This window comes from Phascolarctos cinereus, unplaced genomic scaffold (assembly GCF_003287225.1).
Source record: "Phascolarctos cinereus isolate Bilbo 61053 unplaced genomic scaffold, phaCin_HiC Scaffold_9;HRSCAF=440, whole genome shotgun sequence".
NCBI classification, from domain to species: Eukaryota; Metazoa; Chordata; class Mammalia; order Diprotodontia; family Phascolarctidae; genus Phascolarctos; species Phascolarctos cinereus.
Window position 1 is genome coordinate 50,663,588 of NW_027556402.1, and position 11,465 is coordinate 50,675,052.

The window sequence follows — 11,465 nt, forward strand, 5'->3', positions numbered from 1 at the left end:
CAAGAGAAAGAACGGATACTGTCTGAATACAGATTGAAGCATGCTATTTTCACTTTTCCTTCCTCCCTCCCTCCCTCCCTCCTTCTCTCTCTCTCTCCTCTCTCTCTCTCTCTCTCTCTATATATATATATATATATATATATATATATATATATATGTATATATATATATATATATATATATATATATATATATATATATTTATATCTCACTCTCTGGAGAGGAATGATATGCAATTAAAACTCCTTAAATCTGACTTATCCAGATAAGCCATATATACTCCAAAATAGAAAATGGTTCAGAAAATCACAGATTAAGAACTGGATTGGACCTCATCTAATCTCACACTCTTAGTTTATAGATGAAGAAATTGATTCCCATTGAGGTTAACAACCTTGCATATTAACTTGTAGCCAGTAAGTATCAGAACCAAACTTTGACCTGAGGTCTTCTGATTGTCAATAAAGGGAATTTCCTCCCACATCTTACTTATGCAATTTATATATACTTCTCTTTTGGGTTGTATGGGTGTTAAGGAAGGAATAGCACCTTTGGTGTGAGGGCTTAAAAAGCCATTTGCAAGGCTGCTTATCTACCTTTGGTGTCCACCTGTCACCAGATTCTCCTGTGGCTCCAAGAAGCTGTTGCAGTCATGGCAGCCACACCCTGGTGGTAAAACCATCTTGGCAGACAGGCTAAACCAGGTTGAGAGTAACCAACAGTTGTTGGTGAGTTAGGGGGGTGTCTACCTTAGACATATGAAGACTTCCCCCAGAAGAATGGGTGGCTGAGAACAATTTGTTCCAATCACCATGAAGGCAACTGAAGCAGGTGCTATGGAATGCTTAGGACTTGGTCAGATTCCAAGGTCATCTACCGCATCCCTGGCCATCTACAGTTATCCTGACTTTTCTCTCATCACTGGACTTTGATGATTCTGGAAGAGAGAATGAGTCTGACTACTTTGTGCAACTATGCCTCACTTAAATCTGATTCACTCATTAGTCAAGACATCAAAAAAGAAGGATGAACAACAATAATAATAATTAGCAAAGTTTTACATTCACCAGCATGTTAGGACAACTAATATTACACATGATGTTCCAAATATAAATCAGAAAGGAGAAGAGGAAGCATCTTGAAAGGGAGCAAGGGGGATCTTGGCAAGTAAGAGGCAGGAGGTGTCATACAGACATGGCAAATGAGTGGATTATTCATTATCATTATTGTTAACTGTAGCAGTCATCAATGGGAGTTATATTTGGGAACTATATTTCTAGTACTTTCATATTAGGAGGTATGAAAACCAGATAATCAGTCAAGATTGAACTGTTTATTTTCCCATCAAAAGTGATCACCAACTTTGTTTATTCTTGCAAACTGACCTCTTTGCTTAAGAGGTAGATGAAAAGACTTCAGCAATGTCTCTACATTTACTTAGATGGGAAAACTATCTTATTAAATAAGACATTTTCCTACATAGGATGAAATAAGTAATACAAAAGAGAAAATAGGGAGTAAAAGATTTTCACAGTGAGAAATTCTATCAATACAATGAAATAGGCATTGATAGAGACTATCCTTTCCTATTGAAATTTAACTAATGTTAATCAAGGAATATAATAGGGAAGCAAGAATTGTCTAGAAACTGCTTCAGGGAACAATTACTTGATTTCCTTGCCAAGTGGAGAGATATGATAACCACAAATATGAAATAGTTTGCAAAATTTTATGAAAGAAGATTTTAAAATCTTATGAGCAGTATTGACTCATAAGATAGCAAAAGTTGTGGAATCAAAGACAAATTTGCAAAAAAAGAAATCAGTGAAAGACATTGACAAATCATTCCAATAACATTTAAGGATGAAATTAGAAGAATAATGACAAGAATAATAACCTAAATAAAATTGGGAGAGATCTATAAAAGCTATTGTAAAAAATGTTCTCTCTCATAGGGCAACTTGGTGGTGCAGGATAGACTGCTGGGTCTGAAATCAGGAAGACTTATCTTCTTGAGCTCAAATCTGGCCTCAGATACTTACTAGCTGTGTGATCCTGAGCAAGTCACTTAACACTGCTTGCCTCAATTTCTTCATCTGAGATCAAGAAGGAAATAGCAAACCACTCCAAGAAAAACTCAAATGGGATCACAAAGAATCAGACATGACTGAAAAGCAACTAAACAAGAAAGAACAATTCTCTCCATTAGTGATGGTGGAATTACCATATTTTGATGATCTAATATAAGAGGCCTTGGCATGCTGTGTGAAGAAATAGAAAATATATGCTTAATTGAAAAAAAGGGGGGCCAGCTAGGTGGTGCAGTGGATAAAGCACTGGCCTTGAAATCAGGAGAACCTGAGTTCAAATCTGGCCTCAGACCAAACACTTGACACTCAATAGCTGTGTGACCCTGGGCAAGTCACCTAACCCCAATTGCCTAAAAATAAAAATAATAATAATGGGGGGAAAAAAAGCTTTTACTTTGCTTTAAGATGACTTTATTTTTTAAATAATATTTTATTTTTTCTCCAATTACATGCTAAAAACAATTTTTAACATTTGTAAAAAAGTTTTGATTTCCAAATTCTATCCCTCTCTCCTCCTGAGATGGTAAACGATCTGATATAGATTATACATGTTCGATCATGTAAAACATTTCCATATTAGTCATTTTTAACAAGAAGACTCAAGTGAAAAAAATGAATGGAAGAGAAAAAGAAATAAAAAACAAAGGTGAAAAATAGTGTGCTTTAGTTTGTATTCAAATGCTATCAGTTCTTTCTCCGGTGGCAGATAGCATGCTTCATCATGAGTCCTTTGGGATTGTCTTGGATCGTTGTGTTGCTGAGAATAGCTAAGTCTTTCATGGTTCTTCATCATGCAATATTCTGTTCCTGTGTCTAACATTATCCTGGTTCTACTCATCTTTGCATCAGTTCATGTAAGTCTTTCCAGGTTTTTTCTGAAATCATCCTCCTTGCCATTTCTTTTTTTCTTTTTTTTTGTATGCTTATCTTTAATAGTTAGCCATTAGACAAAACTAGCTTAAAATAAAGGTATTTACTAAAATGATGCAGTAAGAACAATAGCCACAGAATACTTCCATAAATACACTCTCCCAAAAATACACACAGTATCTGTCAGGAGAGTGGGCACAAGCTTAGAGCACAATGATAGCGAAGATCATGTGTAGGGTACAATGTGGCATAGGAAACTGATACTTCTTATAGTATAAGGCCTCAATATCCTTTCTTCCTCATGAAGTCATCTCTGAATCCTTTGAATCCATGAGTGGCTCTCCTCTCTGCTAGCAAAGCTCACATTCTTTGAAACTGATTCTTTCTGAGAATGACTACCTCTGTGCTTCCATGTCTGACTAGAGAATACATTTGGGCTCTCTCAGCTGTACTTCAATCTCTTTTGAAGTGTCAGACTCCTACACTGATGGATGACATCTCACCAACTGGGTGAATAGGGCCACTGTTAGACATAGCGGCTTATGGCATCAGTCCTCTTGTTTAGGCAAGGCCAATTTTCAAACAGTCAATCTTGATATCTTCTTAACAATTAACCATAGAAAAATTTAAGAGCTTTGTAAAGGAACACACACATTGCATAGATAGGTCTTTAGAGTTAGTTCACATAATTACCTTTGTTATCTGACTTTATTTACTATGACTATGTGACCAAGGTGAAGGGAGGTCAGGTGGGAAGGGAATCAACCAGAATAAATTGGTCAAAAGACAGATTCCCCTTTATACCACAGTTCTGTGATTACTTCTAAAATTAAAACATTAAAACATACTTCTAAAACATTACATTTAAATTAAAGCATTACAGTTATCCCTTCCACATCACTATTTTTCCCATTGTGGTTAAGAAATTAAATGAGAATTTTCTGGGAGTTTTGCAGAAACCACAAATGACACGTGAAGGCCTGCAGATGACACAAAACCCCAAGTAAATACTTAACCCAAATTTTACAATAATGCACTCTAAAAACTCCATAAAAGAAAAAGAAAAAAAATAAGACTTCTTTTCTGGTGTGAAAAGAGGGCCAAAAATTTTTACAAAGGTTTTCCAGATCACGGGGTGCCACACCCCTAATCCCAAAATGTAAAATGGATAACTGCTTCTAAACATTAAAACATAAAAATATTAAAATAATTCTTTGTGACTTGTGAAGAATAGGCACTAAGGTAATATCTGAGAGACATTAAGGTTATATACAATGAAAATTGATGAGATCAGAGGAAGCCTTTTTGGGGATGATGAGATTCAAATAGACAGGTCAATGAGATGTGGTTGTCCTTCCTTCTCAAAGAGTACCAAAATGATATCACTATGTTAGAGTCAAGCTACAATGCATCTGATTGTGGCTGATCAGACCAATATAAGTTGGAAACATTCTATGACAGATTGGACATAAATAGTCCATGTGGACATTTGAAGTGGGTTCTCTAAATTTGCACATCTTGTGTGGTTTTTTAAAAAAATAATTTGTTTATTTTTAGTTTTCCACATTCACTTCCATAAGATTTTAAGTTTAAAATTTTCTCCCACCCTTTTCTTCTCCCCCACCCCCAACCAAGATGGCATGCAATCTGATATAGGCTCTACTTATGCATTCATATTAAGCACATTTTCCCATTAGTCATGATTAGGAGAATTAGAACTAATAGGAGGAACCATGAGAAAGAAGCAATAAAACAAAACAACAAAAGAAAAGGAGAGAAAATAGTATGCTTCCATCTGCATTCAGACTCCATTGTTCTATCTCTGGATGTGGATACTGCTTGCCATTTCTTATAGCACAGTAATATTCCATCACAATCATATACCACAACTTGGTTGGCCATTCCTCAATTGATGGTTATTTCCTCAATTTCCAATTCTTAGCCACCACTAAAAGATCTGCTATAAATATTTTTGCACAAATATGAATAGATTCTTTTCCCTTTTCAAAACATCTCTTTGGGATACAAACCTAGTTGTGGTATTGATGGATCAAAGGATATGCACAGTTTTATAGTCCACTAGGTTTATCAAACACTAGGTTACTACAATGTATTGTGTACTTACTCTTTTCCACTGATCTACCACTCTGTTTCTTAGCCAGTACCAGATTGTTTGGATAATTACTGCTTTATAATACAATTTGAGATCTGATATGTCTAGACCACCTTCCTTTACATTTTTTTCATTCATTCCCTTGATATTCTTGACCTTTTGTTCTTCCAGATGAATTGTATTATTATTTTTTCTAGCTCTATCAAATAATTTTTGGTAATTAGATTGGTATGGTACTGAACAAATAGATTAATTTAGGTAGAATTGTCATTTTTGCTATATTGGCTTGGCCTTTACATGAGCATAATATCCATAATATTTTTCCAATTGTTTAGATCTGACTTTATTTGTGTGAAAAATGTTTTGTAATTGTGTTCATATAGTTCCCGAGTCTGACTTGGCAGGTAGACTCCCAAGTACTTTATATTGTCTACAGTTATTTTAAATGGACTTTCTCTTTTTATATCTTGATACTGGGCTTTAACAACATCTTTTTTAAGAAAACAAAAATTGTAAGAGCAGCTGGACAAGCTCAAGTATGTGTAGAGAGAGTCAGTGCTGGAAGCAAGATAATTTTGAGGATATTGATGGATCAAATTTCAAGACATCTGAAGACCAGGGAACACCAAATGCTTGTGGGGAAAAAGCAGCCAAAAAAAGCAACGAAGAGAATATCAATAACTACCAACTCCTATGTTACTGTGCCCTTCTCTAGAAAATCTTTTTGAGAACAATCTGCACCTATTGGAAGTATAGACCTGATAAGGGAATGAGAAGAGAACCAGTCAGTTTTTACAAATGATACAGTCTACAACAGACTACATCTATACAGCCACCTAATTGACTGAAGGGCAAAGAGAACATAGGATCACATTATGCTTCTTGATTGCTGAGTATATAAAAAAAGAGAATTTATTTGGCAGAACAAAAATGCCACCTCAATGGACTTAATCAAGTTGGTGAAGTGAAACCCTTAACCAGAAGCCAGGCCCCAATACAGATCTTCAGTGAAGCATTTCAGGGGTACAAGAACATAAGCATTTGTCCTCTTAGGCCCAGATATTAAAAGTCCCATGAGGTAAGAGTGAAAGAATTAACTGAATACCCTTCCAAAGTGAATTCTAATTGTAGCATAATACAAGTCCCATGGCAGAGATGGCTAACACAAAGATGTTAAACATATAGAAAGTCCACTGGCATATATGTCCATTGCTGAACACAACATAATTGAAGTAACCAAAGTTTTGGAAAAATGGGGGAAAAAACTCCTTTTCAAGAAATAACCTCATGCTTAAACTTATACTATTTATCAACTATAAACCAATAAAAATTATGGTCTTTAAATCAGAAATAAATGCAAATCTTGAAGTGGTTGTAAACATAAAGGAATGGCTGTATTGAAAATATAAGGAGTCAAATGCTTTATGCAGTTAGGAACCACATTTCATATCTGAATTCACTGGAGAAATTATTCAGCATGGAGGTGTTGCCATAGATTGGCTAGTGAGGTCCTTAATATTTTCATTTGTATGAATGCTCTGAAGACTATAACTAGGATCCTTAACTGTACACTGGAAAACTACAGTTGGGTGGAAAGGAATATCATCATCATTATCATCATCACCACCACCACCATCATCATTACCATCATTATCACTACTATCATCATCATCATCATCATCATCATCATCATCATCATCACCATCGTCATCATCATCATCATCATCATCATTAGAAACTAAAGCTGAGAGAAGTTAAGTCACTTGCTCAGGGACACAGTAGTGCTTGGGGCCGAATTTAAACTCAGATCTTCATGACGTCAGAGCCAGCATTCTGTCTATTGTGTCATGTAGATGCCTTTTGTTTTCATACAAGGTGAGGATTCTATTTCACCTCATTTCACAGATTCTGTTCTTTACTGAACTTGTAAATCTCTTTGAGAAAGAAGTCGGATATAGTGGATAAAAAGGCAACCTGGGTACCCAAAAGACCTGAGACACTATGTGGCATCAAATCCTGCCTCTGACACGTGTTAGTTGAGTGACTCTTGAGAGTGCTCCAAGCCCCACATAATCCTCGAAAGCAAGAAGGTAGGGAGAAAGGAAGAAAGGAATACTGCATGAAGACAATGCAAAATAAAAAAAACCCCCAATAACACAGAAATGTGAAAGACAGCAAGCAGGAAACCCAATTGAATGAATGACTGCTGCCAGCAATCAAATAGTGCACCGAACGGAAGAGCGCGAAATTAACTTGAGACATGGGCCAGGCGGAGCAGCAGAACTGACTTGGTTTATTCATCTGAGGGTACAGGATAGATAGAGAAAATCTAGTTTAACTTCAAAGAGTCCTCTCCATGAGATACTCCCCAAAACATCTGCTGAGGACATAACAACATACATTTCCTCGTTATCAGGGTTCCTAGGTTGGGTTGTATTTTCCAAGGTTTTCCCAGGTCCCTTGGTACCACCTGCATAGGGGAGTAAATGTGTAAATCTAAGGTTCAAAGAGTGAGAAACAATGTTTCAGGAGCCTCCCTTGCAGGGGGAGATTTGGAGAGCCCTGCTTCCTAAATGATTGAGCCCTGTGGTAAGCCTGGGCAAGAGTCCAACTCTGTCCTGGATCTTAAACCCAGATTGGACTCTTAGAGCTGGCCCTCAACAAATGACTTTGTACATTCTAATACAGGTGAAACCTACACACTTCTAAGAAACACAGATCCAAGACAACTTAATTTATTATAGTAAATGTAATGAAGAAAAACTAAACCAAATAGATTGCACTCACAAATTGCAGTTAGGGATATCCAAGTCATTTCTTTAGAAGTACTGATTATTGCTTTCCTGCCAGCTCTGCCATATTCCAGTGAGTTGCCAAAATAACAAACACAAAAGGAAGAGGGAGAGGGACCTGATACATGCTTTCTAGGCCCTTTTGAAAACATGGTGCTGTCCCTCTGGCTACATATATTCGAATATACAAGAAAGGTGATATTATAGATATGAAGGAATGTCCCACAAATGTTACCAAGGCAAGCCTGGACGGCTCTATAACATTACTCAACATGCTGTAGGCATTGTTGTAAACAAAGAGGTTAAGGGCAAGAATCTAGCCAACAGAATTAATGTGCATATTGAGCATATTAAACATTCTAAGAGCAGAGATAGCTTCCTGAAGTGGGTAAAGGAAAATGATCAGAAGAAGAAGGAAGCCAAAGAAAAAGGCACTTGGACTCAACTGAAACGCTAGTGTGCTCCACCTAGAAAAGCACACTTTGTGAGAACCAGTGTCAAGGAACCTGAGCTCTTGGAACCGATCCCCTAAGAATTCATGGCATAAATGGCTGCAAAATAAAAACAATGAAAAATTCTTGGGTTAAAAAAAAAAGAACTGATCACTTCAGAATATTAATGGCCTGAGGTGACAACAAGACTTATCATAAATTCTGTGGGTAATGGGATTCAAAACCACAATACTCTGATAACTTCCATGTGTACTGTGTGGAGGAAAAGTACATCAAGGTGGAACATTTTCCCCAATTATTCTTGCAGACAAAACAGAATAGGAAGTTAGAAATACACATTACCAAGAATTCTGAGGACATCAAACAAATTATTCCAACCACCCCATCCAACAAACCCTCATTAAGCACTTTTGTAAAGTTAGTTTTACATTCTCAGTGTACAAAGACATGATTTAGTGCTACAAATGAATTCAGAGACAAGAAAAAGCTAGAATACATTATAATTATTCATTTTCCATTCTTTTCAGTGTTGTACTAACTTCCAGTTTATAAACTGTTCTTTAAAGGAACTTAGTATAGAGGCAGGGGAAAAATAACTAAGAAAAAATTAAAGGAAAATTAATCCTTCGCTGTTTGCTGTTTTGTGATTTTTCCTATATCCCAAGATGTCAAAAATGGATTTGCATTTATATTCTTGATTGGTATGATTTCATTTTAATTCCCAAGTCTTGAAAGTATGGACCTAGCACCCTAGGCCAGGTGGCCCTGCATGGATGGCCCCAATTGCTCTGGGGTCAACTCAAGCAACTTCTATCAATGAACAAGGACAGTTATGGTAAAGACAGAGACTCTTGCCTAGCAAGAGCTAATAGTGCAGGAAGGGAATGCTGATGGCCATCCCCTGCTTCCTAGCAAAACTCTCAGTATTATCAGATTGTCTGGAAAAGGAATAAAAAGTTAATGAAATCACCTGTTTCATTTTGACTTCATTGATTTTCATTGCTCACTGAGCCATTCTTGAGTGATTGAAAGTCATTTCTTTCACCTTTTTTTGGGGGGGTGGGGATGGGGAAAGGGGTGTTATTCTGTACTTCTCTCTGCAGTGCTCATCATTCCAGTTCACTATCTACTGTACCACCTAGATGCCCTTGAGACTGGGAGATTTAGTTCCTCATCCTGTCTCTATCACATCTAGCTGTGTTGACCTTGGGCAAACCACTTTACTTCTCTGGGACTCATTTTCTTTCTCAGTAAAATAAGAACTGGATTCATTTCACCAAACATGTATTAGCCACTGTGCAAGGTGATATGGGAGATGTGGAGTTTAGACGAGACATGGTCCCTCTTTTTATGGAGATTACAATCTTATAAAGGGATAAGAGACAGTGATAATTGTAAAACATGGAAATACACAATAAGCGTGTAAAAGAGATGTGAAACCAAGAACTGTGCAAGGTCCAAGGATATATACACTTATTAACAAGGGAAATCAAAGAAGGCTTCAAGAAAGATGTGGTATCTGAGTTGGACTTTAAAGGATGGGTGGGGAGGGGTAGGAAGAACATTCCAGGAATAGGAAAGAATGGGAGTGGAAGGCGCTGGGGTGGGGAAGCACAGGGTTAGGGTGGAATGATAGTAGAGGAATGATAAAAGTATTTCATAATAAGAGATAAGGGTTAATAAGATAGATTGGATTATGGAAAGTCTTGAATATCAGTTAAGGGAATTTGGACTTTATTGGGCCAGCAAGTGAGGATTTTTGAACAGATAAGGGACTTAGTCAGACGTCAGTGGGAAGGACACTAGTCCACCAATGGTGTAAAGTATGAATTAAACAGAAGAAAGATTTGTTAAAAAGCAGTTGCAATAGCCTAGGCAGTGGATAGATCATTGGGCTTTGAGGGAGGAAGGTTCAAATCTGGCCTCAGACACTTACTATCTGTGTGACCCTGGGCAAGTCACTTAACATCTGCCTCCGTCTACTGGATAAGGAAATGGCAAACTACTCCAGTATCTTTGGCAAGAAAACCCCATGGACTGAACAAGGCAGTGAGGTTCTGGACTAGGATGGTGGCTGTGGAAATCAAAGAGGTATCAGAGATACAGTGGTCTAAGTTTGGTCTGGTCTAAGGGGTGAGAGGAAACAACTCTGATCAATTTCAGGGAAAAAAATCAAGAGAGTTGAAGGCACAAATAAGAACACTGAATTATTACCCAGAGGTCTTGTGGACAGAAATAGTTAATAAGTCTCCCCAAAGTAAATGATTTCCAACAAGTAATTTGTAGGATCCTAGGATCGTAGTTCTAGAATTGGAAGGGACCTTAGAGGCTACTCATTTTATAGGTGAGGAAACTGAAGTTACATGGATAGTAAACATGAGATATTAGAATCCTAGCTATAGAGCTGGGAAGGACCTCAGAGGTCACCTAGGCCAATCCCACATTTTACAGATAAGGAAACGGAGGCCTAAGGAAGTTAAGTGACTTATCCAAGGTCACACAAATATCAAGGGTGGGATTTGGACCCAAGTCCTTTGAGTTCAGAATCAGTATTTTTTCCACAATATGATTGTCAGCAGAATATGAGTGATTCCATGATATGAAAAAAAAAATCCTATTGTTTTGCTTTCAAAGTTTTTGGGAAAAAAGCTGTTTATATCACTTTCTGAAATGCACACTCAAGAGAATTTTTCCTGATGAAAAGCAAAACAAGAGGAAAAATGAAATAGTCTTGGAGGCATCTGTTGAGTTTTTCGAAGGGATGTAGTTTTTTTTTGTAGGATCTCTCCCTCTCTCTCTCTCTCTCTCTCTCTCTCTCTCTCTCTCTCTCTCTCCTCCCTCCCCCTCCCCCCTCTGCTTCTCTCTGTCTCTGCTTCTTTCTCTATCTTTCTATCTCTCTGTTTCTGTCTGCTTCTCTCTATATCTTTCTGTTTCTGTCTCTTTTCCCTCCCTTTGTCTCTTTGCTTCTTTTTCTGTCTTTGTTTCTTTTTGTTTCTGTCTCTGTCTCTCTCTGTCTCTCTTTGTGTTTCTCTGTCTCTTTCTCTATCTACTTCCCTCTATATCTTTCTGTTTCTGTCTCTTTTCTTTCTTTCTCTTTCCCTTTCTTGTGTCTCTGCTTCTTTCTTTCTGTCTCTGTTTCTCTTTGTTT